Below are 16920 nucleotides of genomic sequence, written 5' to 3'. Positions count from 1 at the left end.
TATGACCAAATGACCTATTTACTCTGTCCATCACCAAACAACCTTATGCCACAGTATAGGATCACTTTATTGGAGGAAATAATGATTTATAGGACAATACAGTTCCATATCCAGTGGCAGGTATCTACGCACCATTCCTACCACCAACTTAGGTTTTCCTCCACTACCTTGTAGGACAGGATCCTTTTCTAACTCACTGTTGGAAAAATGAAGAATACTGTGAAGTATAAAGTACTTGTGGCTTAGATGTTTTAAAAAGCTAATAGACAGTTATTAATCTCAGAAAAATTCCAAACTATATCATTCTCTACCAGTGTTTCTTGAATTTCACTGTACATCAGGATAAATTAGGCAAATTAAGGAACCATTGCCAATGCCTGAACCTAAATTCTGAAGATCTTGAATACATTAGTCTGATGTGGAATTGAAGTATCAGTATTTTTCCCTAGGTAGTATCTATACAATCAGAGCTGGTAACAACTGATTTATTTATGGAGTGAGGAAATGAAGTGATCAAGATAGCACGAGTGTGAACCCTGCTGTGAGCAAAGCCTTGGGTTGTAGCACTGACACCACATAAACCACATCAACATGAATAGCACCAGCAGGAGCTCCAAGGATGGTGAGGCCATGCCATGGTGTCTCTCTTTACCTCACTATCTATCCTCTCTGAAAAAATAAAGAAATAAATAAAATAGGAAGTTGGGATACTAAGACCTCTCAGAGATACCACAGTATCATGCAGTCACAAGTCCTGGGTTCACTCCTTGACACCACATTAAAAAAAATAGTTATAGTAGTAAAATGACTTGAAGAATCTACAACAGAAGACAGTGAAGCAGTTAGTTCTGGAATCCAAGTGTCCATTTTTATAAGTTGTAAGAATCTCTCACTCTAGAATCAAGTTTGAGTGCTACTATTACATAACCTGTAAATATGTAAATGCATTACCAAAGCAGCCACCACATTTAACCTTACACAAAATACTGATAGCCAAAAAAGGTAGTCATTACCATAGCCACCATAAACAAAGAGTTGCCATTAGTATTGCCATGTGATCTTAAAACCATGTCACCTTAATTACAAAGTTAATTATCTTCTATACTTACTGCAACGAAAAGAAAAAAAAAACTTCAAAGTCTAAAACTAGTAATTGCTTTTTTTACTATAAAGAATAACGTCTTCATAATGAATCTGTCCAGCACAAGAGCTAATAGACAGAAGGTATAAATGTGAAGTGAATGACTGCCTTAGATGATGGATAAAGAGACTCAAGCAAAATGCTTCTTACTCTGTCCTGGATAAAACCTGTTTGTCTGGGGATAGGCTCAGCTGCTCTAGTTCCAGCTTCCCAGCCTTCCAAGGTGCTGACGTGACCTTGGTTGTCTCTTTACTGCAGCTGGATCCAACAAACAAAATCCAACACATGCAGGCACTTGTTCTCTATCATCCAATACCTTCAAGGGCAGCAGAGAATCAGGAATCAGTCACCTCATCTTGCCTTGACAGTTTTTATCCTCAATCTTTAAACGTTGTCCAAAGGTTATCAGGCAATGTGACTACTGATCAAAATTAATCCATAATCCAATTAAATACGAACTAGTGGGATTATAGAATTTGAGAAAAGGATTCAGGAAGCCAACTGAATTTTACTCATCTGTTGACAAAGATCCAAAGATACATTTACTTGGTGGCTCTACATGAAGAAAGCTACCCTTCCTCACCCCATTCCTTTCATTTGAAAAGATAAAGAAAAAAAAAAGGTTACTGAAGAAATTGCAGAAGGAACAGAATACAGTATTATTTTATTAGATGCAAATATTATAAATATATCACCCATGACTATATTCATAGAAAGAGCAGGGATTTTATCCAAAAGTCATATATTGGGATTGGAAAGATTGTTCAGAGGTAGAGAGCCTGACTTGCATGCCCACCTTGCATGGGTGTGATCCCTTGCCTCACATAAAGAAAGTTCCATAGATGGCTAATTAGAGGTTTGTTCTCTCTTTCATTAAAAATAAATACATTTTCATTGTGAAGCAGTGCTACAGGTGAGGTGTCTCTCTTCCTTTCCTTTTTTTTAATCAAATCTCTTAATATTTTTATTTTTATTTAGTTATTATTGGAGAGAGAGAGACAGAGAGATAAATTGAGAGGGAAGGGGAAGAAAGGGAGAAGCAGAGAAACACCTGCAGCACTGCTACACCACTTGCGAAAGCGCCCGCCCCAATAACAACCAACCCCCCCCCCATTCTGTGGGTGGGGACCATGGACTTAAACCCAGGTCCTTGTGCACTGTAATGTGAGCACTTAACCAGGTGCACCACCACTTAGTCCCCCTCCCTTTCACCCTTTCACTCTCTCTCTATCCCTCTCTCCCACTTTTTTTTTTTTTGACCAGAGTACTGTTCAGCTCTGGTTTATGGTGGTACAGAGGATTAAACGTAAAAGTATATAAGCCTCCCAGTGCCTCATGGGATAATGAGGTCCTGCCTAGCCCAAATCACCCAGCCTTTTACATTGGAGACTTTAGTAGTCATCACCAAGACTGGGGATATTCCTCCACTCATGCTGATGGCTCTAGCTTAGCCGACTGGGCTTCAGCGAATGACCTCTCCCTATTATACGATCCCAAACAGCCAGGCTCTTTTCACAGTGCTAGATGGAATAAAGACTCATCACCCGACCTGTGCTGGATTAGCACAGTCAATGGCCAAGCCTTTCCCGCTACGAGACAAGTTCTCAAGATCTTCCCGCACAGCCATCACCGCTCAGCTATCATCCACATTGGTCTCCAGCTCCCACTGATTCTGTGCTCGGAGAAACTAAGATGGAACTTTCGGAAAGCAAACTGGCGTCTGTTCAGTGATCTTACCAACAAATCTATTCCTGCAATTCCAATTAACTCTATCCCCTCTGAAGATTCCTTCAGGCGCTTCCGCCAAGGCATCTTCAAAGCAGCTTCCCAAGCCATTCCTCGTGGGAGACGTGCTAACTATACGCCTTGTCTTGATGCTGAATGCGAGCAACTACTAAAGCAGTATGATGAGTCGGGCGACCCAGACTCAGATGGTCAGTGTGGCTGACCATCTCATTGCCTCCCTGGATGCAGCACGCCAAGCCCACTGGCAACAACTCACGGAAAGTCTGAACTTCACCCACTCAAGTAAGAAGGCCTGGAAACTTCTTCACAGACTGGGTGCAGGTAGCCAACCCCCTCCCGTCTCCCATCCTCCCGTATCTCCAAACTCAGTGGCCAGTCACCTAACTCAAGTTGGACGTGCTAAGATCGACCCAGTCTGGAAAAGAGAAATTTCCCACGAGTGGTCATCCCACTTCCGGTTATCTTGTCCATCTCCAAAACTCTCTCCCTTTACACTGTCTGAACTGGAAGATGCTTTGAAGAGGGTTAAACCGGGAACAGCTGCTGGCTATGATAACATCACCCCAGAACTCATTCTTAACCTTGGTCCTGCGGCACAGAAGTGGCTCGCTTCATTCCTGTCCCACATCTTGGAATCTGAGTCTATGCCCAAAGTTTGGCGTCGTGCGAAAATAATAGCGGTTTTGAAACCAAAGAAAGACCCAACACTGGCCGCCAGCTATAGACCAATTTCTCTCCTCTCCGTGTGTTACAAACTCCTTGAGAGGCTGCTTCTGTCACGTATTTCTCCTCTTACAGAGAAATTCCTATCACCCGCCCAAGCTGGTTTCCGCCCAGGAAGATCTACCTGCGAACAAGCCCTGGCCCTCTCAACTTACACTGAAAATGGATTCCAGAAGAATTTAAAGACAGGTGCTGTCTCTGTTGATCTCACAGCAGCCTATGACACGGTCTGGCACCGTGGTCTCCTAGTCAAGATCTCAGGATGCCTGTCTCCATGAGTGGCCAACACTATATTGTTTCTTCTCCAAAACAGAAGATTCAGTGTGCATCTGGGTGACAAGTCTAGCAGATGGAGACCTGTCTCAAGTGGCCTCCCCCAGGGCTCTGTTCTGGCTCCTACACTATTTAATATTTACATCAATGACCTCCCAGAAACTTCTTCAAAGAAGTTCATCTACGCCGATGACATCTACTGTGCAACTCAGGCATCCAAGTTCGACATCCTCGAGGAAACACTCACGAAAGACATGTCTCTGATATCTGATTACTGTAAAAAATGGCAACTAATCCCTAGCACTGCTAAAACAGTATCATCTGTTTTCCATCTACACCATGCCTTGGCCTCCCGTGAGCTTAATGTGCAGCTTGGCGATACGAGAATCTGGCATGAAGCCCAGCCAGTCTATCTTGGCGTTACTCTCGATCGCACCCTGTCATTTCACGATCATCTCATAAAAACTGCAGCAAAGGTGGGCGCGAGGAATAACATCATTGCAAGACTGGCCAGCTCCTCATGGGGCACGAGCGCTTCCACACTATGATCATCCTCTCTGGCATTATGCTATTCCACTGCAGAATACTGTGCCCCAGTATGGTTCCATAGCCCCCATGTCCACTTGGTCGATTCCAAATTATATTCCTCCACGAGGATAATTTCTGGAACCATGCGTTCCACCCCGGATCCATGGCTGCCAGTTCTTAGCAACATCACCTCGCCAGATATTCGTCGGGATGCGGCATCATCTAAGTTCATTTCCCACGTCTACGCTCGACTGGACCTGCCAATGTACGTAGATATCTTCGCCCACCCTGTCCAACGCTTGACGTCTCGTCACCCAATCTGGTCTCCTATGCCTACACTGAACTTCTCTGTTCCAGACTCTTGGAAACAGAGTTGGCAGTCAGCTGAGGTAAAGAACAAACACCTCATCACAGACCCCTGCAAGCGTCAACCCGGCTTTGACCTAGCACGTTATGATTGGGCCCTCCTCAATCGGTATCGAACAGGCCATGGCCCGTGCGCCGCTATGTTCCATCGCTGGGGAGCCAGAGACGACCCGAACTGCCCCTGCGGCTACAGACAGACTATGACCCACATAGTCAACGACTGCCACCTCTCCAGATTCAAAGGAGGTCTCGAAACTTTACATTAGGCTCAACCTGACGCTGTTGACTGGCTGAGGAAGAAGGGCAAACGCTAGAAGAAGAAGAAGAAGAGGATTGAACCTGAGACTTTGGAGCCTCAGGCAAGAGACATGAGAGTCTCTTTTCATAACCATTATGCTATTTAGCCTTGCCTGCCTCTGTGTTATCTATCCCCACCCAAATTCCTCCCTTTCTCTATCTCCCCCTTCTTTCTCAATGTCTCTTTGTTTCTATCAAAAGGGAAAAAAGGAGAAGAAAAGAAAAACAAAGGGGGGATGGTCACCAGGAGCGAATTCATCATGGAAACACTGAGCCCCAGTGATAATCCTAGTGGCAATTTAAGATATAATAATCCAAGATGCACTCTGGCAGTCCCAAATTATATCTCTTCAAAGAGACAATAATGGCCTGAGAAGATATTCAATAGCAAAATGATTATGCAAAAGACTTTCATGATTGAGTCTCTGAGGTCCCAGATTCAATCCCTATCACCACCAAAAAGCCAGAGCTGAATAGTGTTCTGGTCTCTTTCTGTGTGCATATCTTTTTCTGTGTGTGTGTCGCTCTTTCTTTCATAAAAACAAATTTTAAAAAACTTTAAAGCAAAAATAAATAAATATATGCATTTTTAAATCATCAAATTTCTATTTGAGATTCTACCTTTTAAACAGTAGCAACTATAACATGAATACATGTCCTTAAGATGTTCTATTTATCATTAGTTGATAGTAATCAGCTAGTTGATAGACTTTAAAACTACTCAAATATATTGTCTCAACTTACTTTCCTTTACTAACTTACTCCTAAAGATGTGTCAATACTTGAGGATTCCTCTTTCTATTTTTAAGTATCTCTATTTGCATAGCCATTATGCTCTCTAGGGCAGAGGCTAGAGAGCATAATGGCTATGCAAATAGACTTTCATGCCTGAGGCTCCAAAGTCCCAGGTTCAATCCCTGCAACACCATAAACCAGAGATGAGCAGTGCTCTGGTTAAAGAAATATATATAAATAAATAAATAAATAAATAAATAAATAAAATTTAAAATATATATATATATGGAATCTAAATTATAAAAACATCATGGTCTCCTATCCTATCACATAGAATTGCCTAATAATTCCTTCCCCCATTTTCTTCTAGGAAAGAAATGTAGAATTATGCAATTCTATGTGATATCCTGAATTCTGTCAAATGTTCCTGATGGCCACCTAACTGTAACAAATTATTTCTTTTAAAATTTTTCATTTTTTATAGGAACTTTGTAGGCTGAGAACCTTTGCCAGTTGCTAGGGCCCTGAAATTTTTTCAACAAGGCTTCTCATCTATGAAATAAAGATGTGACCTCTATTTCACTGTCATACAATGACTGCAAGTATTAAAATCACATATGCTCACAGAAGACAGCACACACTATGTATTCAATTAGTTACATTCTACAACCTGAAAGGGAAATTAACTACCATTCTGCCACCCATGTAAGAATATGTTCATCCCACCTGCAGGAGGGTCGCTTCAAGGGCGGTGAAGCAGGTCTGCAGGTGTCTGTCTTTCTCTCCTCCTCTCTGTCTTCCCCTCCTCTCTCCATTTCTCTCTGTCCTATCCAACAATGACAACAACAATAATAACTACAACAATAAAACAACAAGGGCAACAAAAGGGAATAAATAAATAAAATAAATATTTAAAAAATTTTTAAAAAAAGAATATGTTCATACAAGCCTACAAACAGAATATGTTCATACAAGCCTACAAACATAATTTATAAATTATAGAAAATTTACCTATTGGGAAAAATTAAATGATCATTTAAACTTTGGAAGTTTGTAAATGTAAAATATATACCAGGATCTGTACTAGTAATTGCTTAATCAATTTATGCATTTAACATGTGGCTAATTATATAATTCTTTGTAACTATATAAATTGCTTAAAAGGTTACTTTACTGACAAAAACCAGTATATCCACATCTTAAAACAAGATTAATATTCAACCTACCCTACTATATTTTTTACAACACAGATAGTGCAACTCTTCTACAGTTGAGAAATTGTAAGTGCTTAATAAATGATTGCTATTGGGCATATAAGCAAACGTTCTGCTGCACTAGATGCAATAAAGAGTTAGCTTTCAATTTTATTTCATTTTAGCAAAGTTATATATAACCATCACAAATAGGCTAGGAATATATGTTAGTCTAAGATATGTTTATTTTTCATGTATAGCATTTAAAATATTAACTGATCTTTCCAACCATTTTTTAAAAATTCTGAACATGTCATAAATACATGTACATAAAGCAATAATAGCGAGGTGAAAAATACAGACTACAATTCTCTGCTTTTTATCATTCTGTCAAATTGGTACGAAAGTTATAACAGACAATTTCTATATTTATGTTCGAGTGGACTGTTAGAAAACACGTATTTGTCTACAGCATACTAAGTAGAAGCATTTTAAACATAACTTGATTTTATGAATGATGGATACTAATTTAAAAAAAAGATCATTTTCTTATTGAGGACATTTTAAATGATGTCAATTTAAAACAGATAGACTAAAAACAGTAAGACTGGCAGAATAACATATTGACCCATTCACAAAACCTACACGTTTAATGCATTACCTTGAAAGATTAGAGAATGAAAAGAACTAGATTTTATACTAGTTTAGCACAAAACAGTAAAGTGAATTTAAACTAGAAAAGTCACAAAGCAAACTACAGGAAACAACCAACTAGCAACCTTATAAGATTATATTCAAATCATTACATGAAGTTGCTCACACTAATGTAACTATAATAAATTTTAGAACACTAGGCAACTTTAACAAAATCTGATGCTATTTCAAGTAGTATTTTTTTAATGTGCTATATACTTGAATGGAGTTAGAAATGCCCTAATAGTCTACAAACTCAGTAATAATGTGTTGAAAATTTTAGAAGTAGACTATACGATGTTTATTATATAGCTCTTGTCTTGTATTGTTTTAACACAAGTTCATAAAAGTTTTGGCACTAATGTAAATAACTTGACAACACAGATCTTACCTAAAGAGATGAACTAGGAGCTTTATTAGTGTTAACCTCCTAGTCCTCTGTCTAGCTCCTCGCTCTGTCTCTTGTTTTCTCTCCCTCTCTCTACCCCTACCTCACTCTCTTCTCACCTCTTTCCCACTTTCTCTTACCCTTTACTGGTGACACAAATCTTACCTCTGAGAAAAATAATAAAACTAAATTGGAGAAAAGAATCTTACATATATATATATATATATATATATATATATATATATATATATAATAATTTTGACTTATCAGTAAATCACTTCACTCCTTCCAGATGACTTAAAATCTTGGAAACTATTAAATGTTTTCATTGGTGATTTAGAGCAGTATTCTGATGGACATTAGAGGGAAAGGTAAAATGATCTGTCCTCATCCACTGCCTTGTATGAAGGAGATATTAGTGTTGGGGGAGGGGCCAGCCTCTCCTCAATCTGTGCCAAGCTTAATTGGGAGAGTGGCAGTAGGAGCCAGGGCTGGCCATGGGTTCCCCTGGGGTATGCCCTGGAGATTGATAAGACAATGATTTAAAGAGAAAAATATATTTTAAATTGGAAAAAAAAATGTTTTCATTGGTGATTTAGAGCAGTATTCTGATGGACATTAGAGGGAAAGATAAAATGCAATTTGTAAACCAGCCTTTCTTACTGTTTCTCAAATCTTAGACACCTTCACTCCAACTGGCCTTAAAAATACTCTAGAGGTGGGGGTAGATAACATAATAGTTATGCAAAGAGATTCCCATGCCCAAGGCTCCAAAATCCCAGGTTCAGTGTTACACACCACCATAAGCCAAAGCTGAGCAGTGCTCTGGTAAAGTAAAAAAAATAATAAAATACTCTAAAAGTATTGCAGAGACAGCATAATGGTTTTACAAAAGACTTCAGTGCCTGAGGCTCTGAGGTCCTAAACTCAATCCCCAGCAACACCATAAATCAGAGTTGAGCAGAGAGAGCTCCAGTTTCTCTGCCTCTCTGTATCTATCACTCATTTAAAAAATATATATATATATATTTATATATATATAGTCAGTCTGTAGCGCAGTGGGTTAAGCGCACATGGCCAAAGCGCAAGGACTTGCAACAAACTGTGGAATGATCCCGGTTCGAGCCCCCTGGCCCCCACCTGCAGGGGAGTCACTTCACAGGTGGTGAGGCAGGTCTGCAGATGTCTACCTTTCTCTCCCCCTCTCTGTCTTCCCCTCCTCTCTCCATTTCTCTCTGTCCTATCCAATAACAACAACATCAATAACAACGATAATAATGACCACAACAATGGTAAAATAACCAGGGTAACAAAAGCGAAAAAATGGCCTCCAGGAGCAGTGGATTCGTGGCACAGGCATGGAGCCCCGGCAATAACCCTGGAGGCAAAAGAAAAAGGTATAAATAAAATATTTTAAAAAGAGCACACTAGAAAAAGAACGTTTATAAAGCTTATAAGCTTTCTTCATAGGTTTCCTGGTAACTGTCAGTTATGAAAATGATACTGAGATTACAAAAGCCAAAATGTCGTGGAAAAGGGCCTTTCCTAAATACAAATTTAATTTATATTCTACTTTTAAAAACAATAATTAAAAATGCTGAATGTCAACCAGTGAAAAGAACTTTAAGACCCCAATATCGGAGGCTAAAACCAGGCAGCAGGTGAATAATCCTGTGCTTTTCAAAGTACCTTTCAGGAGCCTTCGAATCCTATCACATGTGAAATAAAGTATACATGTTCCATACATGGCCCAAGAATGCTAATCACAGTAGAAGTGACAATCAAGTCATTCAGCATAAACTAAAGTAGAGAGGAACATTCTTATCACTTTGTTCGCTTTCTAGTTCTGTCTTACAGGATAGAAAATACTTGGGATTTTTTTCCTCCCTTAACAAATAAATGTGCTAGTTAAGACAACTGATCCATGACCAGTTACTAGTGACACTATTCTCCTAAAATCATCCCTTAGGAGAATAGTGTCACTCTTTTAGACAACAGGAAGAACCAGACCATACATCCATCTCAACTTCCTACACAAATTTTTCACCTTTTTTTTTTTTAAGGTGGTGGGGGAAGCACATTGTAGTACATATTTTTAATGTTATGGTTATTTTCATTATTTTAGCAAGAATTTGTGAGTGACATCTTTTCAACAGAATGGATGTGTAATCCCAGAAATAACTGATCACTTTGTGTACCCAGGAAAAGTCAATGTGTGGTAATGTAAGCAGTTGTTAAGGTATCAAGTTGACCAACTTTTATGTGGCTGGAGCTAAGGTAATAAGCTCTTGAAGCATAAAGAGAATGTGGAAATAAGACAAAATTTAAATTCATATGTAGAGTGCAGCAGAGTGCCTGACTATTACATGAAGCATAAAAAAAAATGAGCTGGGATGGTTTACTATTTATCATGACAAATGTGGATGTTGTTACTGCACCTCTCCTTTGTCTATTCCTGGCATAATATATGTCAATAGTTGCATATTTTTAAGAGAATAGAGAAGTTAGGCAGAGAGTGTTTGGGTACCACACCAGACTTTTATGCCTGAGGTTCAGTCCCCAGCATCATCATATGTCAGAAATGAGTTAGTGTTCTGTTTCTCTCTCTCTCTCTCTCTCTCTCTCTCTCTCTCTCTCTCTCTCTCTCTCTCTTCCTCTTTCTCCCTCTCTCTCCCTCCTTTCCCTTCTTTTTCTCATGAAAGATTTTTTTGAATTACTGTTTATCAGAGGGGGGAGGAGCAGAAGATAACTCACTCAGTAGGGAATATGGCTTACCTTGCAGTTCCTCTACAAGTTCAAATTTTGATGGCCAGAGCATGGGAGGGCCAGGGGACTGGCAGAAGCACAATGGTCTCTCCCTCCTCAGTCTTGGTCTGTCTCTCTCTCTCTCCCCTTTCCCTTATCCTCTAATTACATATTTATATATAAAATAACAAGCATGAAAACCTCATCCCAGGAACACTGAAATCATGCATGTGTAAGATAGCAGCACACCCTCACCCCAAATAAAAATAAATTAAGTAGGGACCACGTGATGACTGATGGAGCGTAGCTAATAGAGTGCAGTCTTTACCATGTGCAAGGACCCAGGTTCAAGTCACTGATCCCTACTTAGAGAGGGAAAAATCAACAAGTAGTGACCCTCTCTGTCTCTCCCAATCTCTTTCTCTCAACCTCTATCAAATTGAAAGCAAAAGGGGAAAAGTTGCTACCAGAAGCTGTGGAGACATGCAGGCACAAAAACCCAGCAATAGCTCTGGTGGCAAATACTAACTAATTTATTAACAAGAAATAATGTATCGGGTTTTTTTTTGAAATTTCAATAACTAAAAAAAAAGAAAAATGAAAATCCTATACCACACAATAAAATGAGGCTTAAAAAACCAGGTCATATTGGGGCTGGGTCGTGGCACACCTGGTGGAGCACACATGTTACAATGTGTAAGGACCTGGGTTGAAGCCCCTGATCCCCACCTTCAGGGGGAAAGCTTTGTGAATGGTGAAGCAGGGCTGCGGGTGTCTTTCTGTATCTTTCCCTCTCTGTCTTCTCTTCCTTCTCAAATTCTGACTCTCTGTCTGGTGTTCTGGTGGTGGAAATTGTATGGAATTGTTCTTCTCTTATTCCACAATCTTGTTGATCATTATTGAATAAAAAATAATAATAATAAGAAGAAGAAACTGAAAAAGAAGGAAACATCAAGCAGAACTTGGACTGGGACTAGACAGGGCTGTCCACTGTCACCGTTACTCTTCAACATAGTATTGGAAGTTCTTGCCATAGCAATCAGGCAAGAGAAAGAAATCAAAGGGATACAGATTGGAAGGGAAGAAGTCAAGCTCTCACTATTTGCAGATGATATGACAGTATACATAGAAAAACCTAAAGAATCCAGCAGAAAACTACTGGAAGTTATTAGGCAATATAGCAAGGTATCAGGCTACAAAATCAATGTACAAAAATCAGTGACATTTCTTTATGCAAACACAAAATCTGAAGAAGAAGACATCCAGAAATCACTCCCATTTACTGTTTCAGCAAAATCAATCAAATACCTAGGAATAAAGTTGACCAAAGAAGTGAAAGACTTGTATGCTGAAAACTATGAGTCGCTGCTCAAGGAAATAGAAACTGATACAAAGAAATGGAAAGATATCCCATGCTCATGGATTGGAAGAATAAATATCATCAAAATGAATATTCTCCCCAGAGCCATATACAAATTTAATGCAATACCCATCAAAGTTCCACCAAGCTTCTTTAAGAGAATAGAACAAACACTACAATCATTTATCTGGAACCTGAAAACACCTAGAATTGCCAAAACCATCTTGAGGAAAAGAAACATAAATGGAGGCATCACACTTCCAGACCTTAAACTATATTATAAAGCCATCATCATCAAAAGAGCATGGTACTGGAACAAAAATAGGCACACAGACCAGTGGAACAGAATTGAAAGCCCAGAAATAAATCCCCACACCTATGGACATCTAATCTTTGATAAGGGGGCCCAAAGGATTAAATCTAAAAAGGAGGCTCTCTTCAATAAATGGTGCTGGGAAAACTGGGTTGTAACATGCAGAAGAATGAAATTGAACCACTTTATCTCACCAGAAACAAAAATCAACTCCAAATGGATCAAAGACCTAGATGTCAGACCAGAAACAATCAAATACTTAGAGGAAAACATTGGTAAAAAACTTTTCCCATCTACACCTCAAGGACATCTTTGATGAATCAAACCCAATTGCAAGGAAGACTAAAGCAACAGGACTACATCAAATTGAAAAGCTTCTGCACATCCAAAGAAACTATTAAACAAACAGAGAGACCCCTCACAGAATGGAAGAAGATCTTCACATGCCATACATCAGACAAGAAACTAATCACCAAAATATATAAAGAGCTCAGCAAACTTAGCACCAAAAAAGCAAATGACCCCATCCCTAAATGGGCAGAGAATATGAACAAAACATTCACTACAGAGGAGATCCAAAAGGCTAACAAACATATGAAAAACTGCTCTAGGTCACTGATTGTCAGAGAAATGCAAATTAAGACAACACTAAGATACCACCTCACTCCTGTAAGAATGGCATACATCAAAAAGGACAGCAGCAAGGCTGGAGAGGTTGTGGGGACAGAGGAACCCTTTTACATTGCTGGTGGGAATGTAAATTGGTACAGCCTCTGTGGAGAGCAGTCTGGAAAACTCTCACAAGGCTAGACATGGACCTTCCATATGATCCAGTAATTCCTCTCCTGGGGTTATACCCCAAGGACTCCATAACACCCAACCAAAAAGAGGTGTGTACTCCTATGTTCACAGCAGCACAATTCATAATAGCAAAAACCTGGAAGCAACCCAGGTGCCCAACACCAGATGAGTGGCTGAGAAAGCTGTGGTATATATACACAATGGAATACTATGCAGCTATCAAGAACAATGAACCCACCTTCTCTGACCCATCTTGGACAGAGCTAGAAGGAATTATGTTAAGTGAGCTAAGTCAGAAAAATAAAGATGAGTATCGGATGATCCCACTCATCAACAGAAGTTGAGGAAGAAGATCTGAAAGGGAAACTAAAAGCAGGACCTGACCAAATTGTAAGTAGGGCATCAAAGTAAAAACCCTGTGGTGAGGGGTAGACAGACATACAGCTTCCTGGGACAGTGGGGGGTGGGAGTGGGTGGGAGGGATGGGTCACAGTCTTTCGGTGGTGGAAATGGTGTTTATGTACACTCCTAGTAAAATGTAGTCATATAAATCACTAGTTAATTAATACGAGAGGGGGAAAATCAACTGTATGTCTCGAAGTTTTTCAAAACACAAACTGAATCTTTTCAATATATTGGCTGTGTATTTGATATGCAGTCTCTCTCAAAAGCCTACACCAAGTAGATCAGAAGCAACCAATAGCACAGCTATATACAAGATACTGGGTACTATACAGCAAACCCTAACAAAAGGGTTTTTCAAAGTTAACCCAATTACCAAATAATGTGATGATAACATTAACTATCGATTGTCTTTTTGAACCCTAAGACAGCAGGAACCTCACATCTCCACTATAGAGCCCCTACTTCCCCCAGTCCTGGAACCCTTGGATAGGGCCCACTTTCCCGTATGCTCTCCCATTCCATATCAAATAATATTCCATCTGCCGATCACAACCTAACCAACGCAACGATTGCCACCTCAACATGCTTCACTTCAGACTGCGTCCAAAGTCTTCACGTTTGGAATGACAACCCTTCAGCTTCATTACTCGCGTGAGACCTTTCCTTTCATAGTATACTCTAATTCCATCTCAGGTGGTTCACTTTCTAACAAAGTCCCAAAACCTAGATATACACCAGTTTCTGTGAGAGAGAGCATATGTTCACATGTATCCATAAACTACTGCAAAATATATACCTGAAAGCAGAAGTGCACTAGAGTTTGCAGAGAGGACCCCCCTAACACTTCCTCTCCACTATTCCATGCTTTGGGTCCATGATTGCTCAACAATTTGTTTGACTTCACATGTTAATTCTCTTTTCAGTCACCAGGTTCCAGATGTCATCTGGATGTCGTCCAGGCTTCCCTAGACTGAAGACCCCACCAATGTGTCCTGGAGCTCCGCTTCCCCAGAGACCCACCCTACTAGGGAAAGAGAAAGGCAGACTGGGAGTATGGACCGACCAGTCAACGCCCATGTTCAGTGAGGAAGATTACAGAAGCCAGACCTTCTACCTTCTGCAACCCACAATGACCCTGGGTCCATGCTCCCAGAGGGATAGAGAATGGGAAAGCTATCAGGGGAGGGGGTGGGATATTGAGATTAGGTGGTGGGAATTGTGTGGAGTTGTACCCCTCCTACCCTATGGTTTTGTTAATTAATCCTTTCTTAAATAATAAATAAATAAATAAAAGAAATCCATCCACACAAAGTGATAGAACCAAATGAGAAAAGAATCAAGAACCATGCTCACTTTGGCAGCATATATACTAAAATTGAAGTTATAAAGAGAAGGTTAGCATGGCCCCTGCACAAAGATGACATCCAAATTACCTTAAGTTTTATAAACCAATATTAATTCACTAATAAAAGTAAAAAAAAAAAAAAAAGCTTAAAACAAACTGGAATAGATATCAACCATATACAGCAACAATCACCCTAAGTGTAGATGGCCTAAAAACGCCTGTCAAAAGACTCAGAGCAGAAAGATAGTTTAAAGAACACAATTCATATGTCACATGTCTCCAGGAAATATACATTCAAAGAAAAGATAAATAGAAGCTTTATGTGAGAGGATGGAGAAAGATGTTCCAACACAATAACATAGAAAAGAGCAGGAAAATCAATCCTGTTCTAAGATAAAATACACTTTCAGGTAAAGAAAGATAGAGATGGACACTACAGAATGGTCAACTGACAAAAAAAAAAAAAACAGGAAAGTAGTGGTCTTAAATGAAGACATACACAAAATGGACCTAACAAATAGATACAGAACTCTCCATCCCAAAGGAAATGAATATACATCCTTCTCAAGTACACATGGTTCTTTCACAAGGATTGACATATCATATGCTGGTTCACAAATACAGCTCCAACAAATATGCGAATATTAAACTCATAAAATACATCTTCTCAGACCAAAACATTATGATGTTAGAAAGCAACCATAAAAAAGAAAAGAAACTTCCCCAAAGTCAGAAGACTAAAACAGCATGCTTCTGAATAACATATGGGTCACTGAAGAAATCAAAAAAGAAATTAAGAATTTCCTGGATATCAATGAAAATGAAGAAATCAGTTATCAGATCCCGTAGGATACAGCAAAAACACTCCTGAGACGGAAGTACATAAAAACACAGGCCCACATTAATGAAGAGGAGAAATCACTAATAAACCATCTAAAAACTTAACTGAACCAACTAGAAATGGAGCAACAGAGAAATCCAACAATCAGCAGGAGATAGGAATAGTTAAAATCAGAGCAGAAATCAATAAAATAGAAAACAATAAGGTCATCAGGAAGATTAATGAAACCAAGAGCTGGTTCTTTGAAAGGATAAATAAAATAGGTAAACCAATAACTGTATTCATTAAGAGAAAAAGAGAGAAAGCTGTAGAAAAAATTACTCAGAAATAAATGAGGAGATACTACATCAGTGAGGCAGGGATACAAAGTATCACACAAGAGTATTATAGATATTTATTTATATGGAAATAAATTCAACAACTTAGAAGAAATGGACACATTCTTAGAGCCATACCAACTGCCAAGCTTGACACAAGAGAAAGTAAATAAGCTTAACAGGCCAGTCACTAGCACAGAAATTGAAAAAGTAATCAAAAGCTTCCACAAGAACAAAAGCCCAGGTCCAGATGGCTACACTAATGAATTTTATAAAAGATTCAAAGAAGAACTAACACACATTCTCCTCAAACTCTTCAAGAAAGTAGAAGGAACACTCCCAAACATACTTTATGAGGCTAATATCATAATATCATCATTCTGATCCCCAAAGTAGGAAAAGGTTACCTCCATCAAAAAAGAAACTTACAGATCTGTATCCCTAATGAACACTGATGCAAAGATCCTCAGCAACATCTTGACTAATCAAATCCAACAATGACTAAAAGAATAATCCATTAAGACCAAGTGGGATTCATCCCTGGGGAAAAGGGATGGTTTAACATCTGTAAGTCAATCAATGTAACCTACCATATCAATAAAAACAAAGATAAATTAATGCAGAAAAAGCATTTGATACGGTCCAGCACCCATAGAGATAGCATAATGGTTATGCAGAAGACTTTCATGTTTGAGGCACCAAAGGTATCA

General features: G+C 39.1%; 1 protein-coding gene and 1 non-coding gene across 15 annotated transcripts in view; one reads left to right on the top strand and one right to left on the bottom strand.

Moving 5' to 3' along the window:
- The window catches only part of IKZF2 (IKAROS family zinc finger 2), a 192698-nt gene that overhangs the window by 110427 nt on the left and 65351 nt on the right, over positions 1–16920 (bottom strand). The gene's annotated exons all lie outside the window — the stretch shown is intronic.
- Positions 15053–15160, top strand: LOC132539624 (U6 spliceosomal RNA). The gene has a single exon (XR_009550962.1). It is a non-coding gene; the product is annotated as a U6 spliceosomal RNA (small nuclear RNA).

This window comes from Erinaceus europaeus, chromosome 7 (genome assembly GCF_950295315.1).
Source record: "Erinaceus europaeus chromosome 7, mEriEur2.1, whole genome shotgun sequence".
NCBI classification, from domain to species: domain Eukaryota; kingdom Metazoa; phylum Chordata; class Mammalia; order Eulipotyphla; family Erinaceidae; genus Erinaceus; species Erinaceus europaeus.
This window is presented reverse-complemented; position numbering and strand designations above follow the sequence as displayed.